Raw genomic sequence first — 6,907 nt, forward strand, 5'->3', positions numbered from 1 at the left:
ATTGGGGAGCGGACCGATCATGACAGATCATTTATTCGAACAAAACTGGATTATGGTTCTATGGTATACGGGTCGGCGCGCAGTTCGTACCTACAGATGCTAGACTCAATCCATAGCCAAGGGCTACGTCTAGCCCCCGGAGCTTTTCGAACAACACCTGTAAAAAGCCTGTACCTGGAAGCAAATGAACCATCCCTTTATGACAGATTTTTTTTTCTTGCATTACAGTTTGCAGCTCAATTAAAATCAAACCCTAAAAATCCTGGTATCCGAATTTCAAATTTCCTGCAATAACTCAACATAAAGTAGACTGACATATCTCAATATAACATTACTGATGTTCCTCCGTGGACCATTTAAACACCTGATTTTAACTTTACATTACATGAGCGAGGGAAATCAAGTGTTCTGCCCGAAGAACACAAATCCTCCTTTCGGGAATGCATTTCGAATTACCCTTCTCATACACAACTTTACACAGATGGTTCCATAGAAGGTGAGAAAGTGGCAGCAGCCTGCTGTACTGCTAATTCTGCACTTCAGTTCGACTACCAGACGGCGCTTCCATCTTTTCTGCCTTAGCATGCGCCAATGGTTTGGCCCTCGACCATATCGATGAATACCACATTAAAAAGGCAATCATCTGTTCAGACTCTCTATCTGTCCTACAGAGTTTACAGTTACGAGATCCTAAAAACACACTCATACAAAATCTTGCTCTTCGAATATCTCGTATCTTAAAAAAGTCTAAAATAACTTTACTATGGATTCCGAGCCATGTCGGAATTAAAGGCAACGAATTTGTTGACAAGGAAGCAAAGAATGCATTGAATCTCCAACAAACAAATATCAAACTACCATATACAGATTTTAAACCAGTTATTCTTACAGCCATTCAAAATGAATGGCAGCAACGCTGGTCTCTCGAGACCAGCAACAAACTTTTTAAAGCACAACCGAAACTATTCCAAGTCGGAAAGATCGTAGAAAGGAAGTTGTCCTCGCTCGGTTTCGTACTGGGCACACATATATTACTCATTCATACCTTTTAAATTGAGAAGATCCACCTTCATGCCACGCATGTGACACTCCATTTACAGTGGAACATTTTTGACTACTTTCGAGTCACGGATATGAAAACTCTTTTCAGCTCCGTGGACTCGAAGGCATTATTTAACTAATTGAAAGACATCGATCTATTTTATAGATTCTGATGTTTTTTAACCTACCTTACCCTTTTTGACGTTAAATATATCACATAGATCATCTATTCGTTATCTATTTTATTATTTTAACTCCCTTTTTATATTAATTATTCACACATACAATGCGAATGCTTTTAAAATGAACCTTTTTATCTGATTTTATCTTCGCTACTCACATGTTTGTTAAAAAATAAAATAAATAAACAAATGACCACAGCCGTCGATGGGCCGTTAAACATAAACAAACAAACAAACAGACAAACAAAGTAAATCTGACCCAACTAAATCAACTATAAATAGACAAACGCACTGGTGATACCCAAGAAATACATACATGAAAGCTTGAGGTATCATTTGTTCCGTTGTGGTAAAAATGTTGGTGTTCCAGAAGCTAAATACGACATATTTATATTTGCCTTTAAAGAGTGGTCCATTTTGGGTATACTCGCGTTACATGATATATTTCCCCGGTGCAAACTTCACTGGTACCTTCACAACAACTTTCAGTTCACCGTATACTGGGCTTATAAAGGAGGTGAGTTGACAGCGAACTTGGCGCGTGGTTTTACACGTTAAAGAAGTCAACTAAGGAATGACATGATTTAGTTTAGTGGAACCTTGTCACACTGTACATGATAAGTGTGCTAAGAAAACCTATGTTGACAATGTTAAATGTTTGAATGTATCGATTAGGGATAACAAACCCTGGTTTAATGATGAAGTTCAATTTTTATGCAAAAAATATTAAACTGCCTTTAATGTATTTAATGTATTAAACAATGTAAAAATTTCGGAATGTAAATTGAAGAAGCAATATTTGAGCAAAAAGGATAGCATGTGGAGTTGTTTTAGAAAAAAACAATGCTAAATGTTTCTATAAAAAAAAATGCAAGGAACAAAAGAAACCTGCATCAAGTTTCCGTGGTCCAATTATTTGATTTTTTTTTTTTTTTAGCGAATTCTGGTAATGACTTTAGTCGTTACGAAACAAAAGATATAGTTAGATCCTCCGTTTCCGTTAAAAGACATCACAAAGCAATCTATAACCTGAAACGCAATAAATCGCAAGGTCCAGATGGTCTATTGAATGCAAACAGTTATTGTTACATTTTTGTATGTATGATTTAGCAATATTTTTTCCCCAGTAAACTGGTCTACAGTAATCATTGTACCTGTGCATAAAAGTGTGCTTTTACAGATCCTTATAATTTTCGAGGTATCAGTCTAGTTAGTTGTCCGTGCAAATAATTTACATCCATACGTAATAAATGTCTGCTCGACGTACGTACTAAATATGTTATTGTAAAAGACGAGCAGTTTGGTTTTCATCCAGGTATAAGCAATGCAGATGCTACAAATTGTATGTTTGACTTGCAAACTGTCATTTTCGAAACCTTTATCTTAAAAAAGTGGGTTATAAATTGTCTTTTGATTAGTGGCAAAGGATTGATGCAAGGGAATATTTTGTCCCCTTTACTATTTTCTTTGTTTGTAAATGAATTTGAAAATAATATAATAGAGAATGGCGTATCCCATTTCGTTTTTGAGGACTTTTTAACTTCTTTTTCTTTATGCAGCTGATTTAGTTTTATTTTCTGAATCAATCGAAGGTTCACAAAGCCTCGAGAACAATCTTAATGAGTATTCGAATAAGTGAAAATTTACAGTCAATACCGCAAAAGAAAATATGGTTTTCAGAAATAGTGGAAGTATTAAGAATCAGAAAGCTAGGTATATACCAGAAACAAAATTTCACTTGGTAATCAATTATGTTGTTTGGCGGTTCTGTTTAGATTGAATGACGAATTCAGTTTTAGCAGAGCAAAGTCGTAAAGCGCTATTCGCCGTACAGTCTTAATGTAAACACATTAATTTAAACACCAACACTATGTATCATCCTTTGACACGTACATTGTATATTATGGCTGTAAAATGAGGGGTTGAAGGAGTGTAAAAAAATGATTTGGAATTTTGTAAATAAAAAAATACTGTGTGTTAAACAAATCTCTGTGTCATGCAATAGTTTTTGTTTGAGCTTGGACGACTTTCTCAGGCAAATAACAAGATGCTTAGAATATTTCAATATTGGTTTTAATTGTTAATTTTTGAAAATTGTATTCTGACAGAAGCATATCCGTTTTTTGTTATAGGATATTGGGAGGGAAAACCAGAAAAAAAATTGTTTATTATTCATAAAACAGAAATGATTTGATCTGATGTTTGGATATTTAAGGATGAGGCAGGCACCTACTGACATCGGTCCGATACGCATTATAAACCAACACCTAGATGATCAGTCGGAGCAAATGTCATTCAACTCGCATGCCGTCACAGGTTATATGATCTCCATATCTACATGCTAGATTACAAATTACAAATAGTACGTACGTTAGCAAATAATCTTTGAATAAAAACGGGAAGGTACAAAACTTTTGCAAGGGATAACAGATATTGCAGTAATTGTGACCTAAAAGAGGTAGAAGATGAATTTTATTTTCAATTTACCTTCCACGTCATCTGGATAGAAGAAGTGAAGTTATCATAAACTATTTCGGGAAAAAAACATCCGTATTCAAACTTATTGAATTGTTAAATACACACAATGTGAAAGAACTGTTAAATTTGTTAAGAAAACTTATTAATTGAAGCTAACAAACGTAGGATTTCATAACTATAACTTTGTATCACTCAATCGTTGAATTATTCAATCGTATCATGTTCGTGTTTTGATAGTAAACTTTTTCATGTTGAAAATGGTAATATACTTAATGCGTGTTGCATTTTGATTTTTTGATGATGATGATGATGATGATGATGATGATGATGATGATGGGATGTGATTGTCGCGCTCTGGGCGTCAACGTAGCAGAAGGCTTTTACAATAGCTCCAATTTGAGCCAACCTGTTTGCCGTGGGTTGCGTCTCGTATTCCTGGGGGAAGAAGATCCTGGTGGTTAAGCAGGGGTCGGAATCACTGATGAACCTTGGATTGGAGGGAGACATGATCCGACTTTCTGCAACATACTACTTTGGCTTCGGACTCTGGGTAGTCGAGAGGTGGTATGGGCTCTCTATCACCAATCGGCTGGTCACGCCGAGCCCTTGGTTTACATACTTCCAAGAAGGCGTTGGGTTAGGGTCAATCGCGAGAGTATGCTCTACCGGGTAATATATATACTCGTTATGTATACTTTTTCGAATATACTACTTTGGGTATCCCTGACACTGTGGCGCTGGATATCCGCGCTAATATGAGTGTCCCCTCGTTGGGCTCCGGGGTGGGTGGGGACACAGACAGCGAACTACTTAATAAACATACATGGGTAATGAAAACAAACACAGAAAAAAACTACCACATTCCCACAATTCATCATCATGTCGTCAACCACTAGTGAAAAAACTGCAGCAACATTGTCTCCTCTTCTGTTGAGGAAGGGTATAAAAGGAATAGCTGGGGACGTAAAGTCCATCAAACCTTTGGGATCTGGCGATCTCCTAATCGAAGTTTTTCGCAAACAACAGGCGATTAACCTACTGGGTACCACCAGTTTTGGAGGTATCAGTGTTATAGTGAAAGCACATACATCACTCACTAAACAGCAGCAAGGGGGTAATCAGCAGCCCTGCACTGCGCAATGACGCTGATGCCGGCATACTGGAGTACTTCCATGAGGAGGAGATCCCAGTCTCTGAGGTGCGACGTATTTTGTCAAAGAAGAACAACAAGTTAGTTTCAACAGACACGTTTGTACTGACCTTTGCTACCCCATCACTACCTTCGGCCGTAGTGATTGGTTACCAAAGGTACAGTGTCTCCGTCTACATCCCTTATCTATTAAGATGCCGTAACTGCCAGAAGTACGGGCATCATGAAAAAAGATGTAGGCGGAAGACCGTTTGCCAGTATTGTGGTCGTGAGGGTCATGAAGACCAAGGCGACTGTGATATTGCAAACCTGCGTTGTGTCAACTGTGAGGAAAATCATGCTGCTTCGTCTCGAGACTGTCCAGCTTGGAATCGCGAGAGAGATATTGCTGGTCAAATATACCCGAAATGTCTCCTTTACCGAGGCTAGGAGGATAGTGGAGAGCACTGACGTGGCTGCTCCCTCATATGCACAAGTGACGAAAGTCCGGTCGCCGGTTGACAATGTCACAGTCAAGTATGCTTCTGTTCAAGTGTCCAGGGAAAGTCAGCATGAAGGCTTCAGCTATACATACCGTAAAGAAAGCTCTTCTGCTGGGAAAGTCAGCATGAAGACTTCAGCTATACCGTAAAAAAAGCTCTTCTCCTGGGAAAGTCAGCATGAAGGCTTCAGCTATACTGTAAAGAAAGCTCTTCTCCTGGGAAAGTCAGCATGAAGGCTTCAGCTATACCGTAAAGAAAGCTTTTCTCCAGGGAAAGTCAGCATGAAGACATGCTGTACCCAGTCTCGTAACATCATAAGCTAATCATTCTCGTAGCCAGCCTCTAGGGCATGTTCTGCTATAGCAGAGATAGGCAAGGTAAAAAGTTCAACGAAATGTGTCCCTGCTGTGCTGCTTTATCCGGGTGCCCTTGTTTTTTTGTGAAAAAATTCTTCCGACCAAAACAGATTTATTTGCAGTTTTCCCTTTTTAGGATAATCCCGTTCTCCACCTGCAATACCTTTTAGGCAGGCTCTACTCACTAATATGTAAGTAACATGAAATATGTCATTCCCTTATCTATGTGAAAAACTGAGAAACCTCATCCTTAAGCTTACTCTCTGCCATGGTTGATGGCAATGGAAAGTTTCCCCACTTCCTTGGTCAGAAATACAAATATCTGTCCCAGGGGTAATACTATTTAATGTTTATTTATGTATCTTCCCACCTTGGATTAAGACTCACTAAACGTGAATGTTATAATGAAGTCACAGTTAAAAGAATCACTTCCACCTTTTCATAAGGAAAGTATGTCATATAATACAAATGACTGTTTTTTATGGGTGTGATAAAACAATTCGTTTTAGGATACGCTAGTTAAACATCTATCCTCGAGCTAAAAATGTTAGAGTTTTACTCCCTGCCAAGTTGAAAGTGATTGATATTTCCGACAACGGAAATAAGAAAAAACTTGTCTAAGGGGTAATATTATTGACTGGTAACAGGGGAGATTCTGTGACATAAGCCCAAACGAGGCACATTTATCGCTATTTTTATTTGCTACCTTTATAATTTCTAAGTCTACCTGTTTTCCTTGTGATATCTGTTAGCTGTAATTACCGGCGACGAGGTTTGCTCTATTCTATTTCAAGTCACTCGGTAAAACTAAATTAGAATTTAAAGGTCAAAACTATTATCAACCCACCAAGAGTATCATCAGTATTTAGCTATCGAACAATATAAAAAATGTATGATTTTTCCTATTATCTACGAAAATAAAATACAACCCTAGATATATGAAGATATATTAACTTTATTTAAATTGAAAACAAGTCATCGTTAATAACATAAAACATATAAATGTGATAAATTGAATAACAAATAATTAAATTTAAAGTGTAATACATTTACATATATTATTACACCCTTGATTATAGAGAATATTCAGTTATAATGCCATGCTCACCAATGTAAATCAACATCCTTATGTTTTCGTAAATTTAATATAACGATTTGATATGAAGACAGCTTGCTTGCGAGCCTTCTAAACCCTGACTAAAACAAAAAGATATATGA

The sequence above is a fragment of the Mizuhopecten yessoensis genome, unplaced genomic scaffold (assembly GCF_002113885.1).
Source record: "Mizuhopecten yessoensis strain PY_sf001 unplaced genomic scaffold, ASM211388v2 scaffold716129, whole genome shotgun sequence".
Lineage (NCBI taxonomy): Eukaryota > Metazoa > Mollusca > Bivalvia > Pectinida > Pectinidae > Mizuhopecten > Mizuhopecten yessoensis.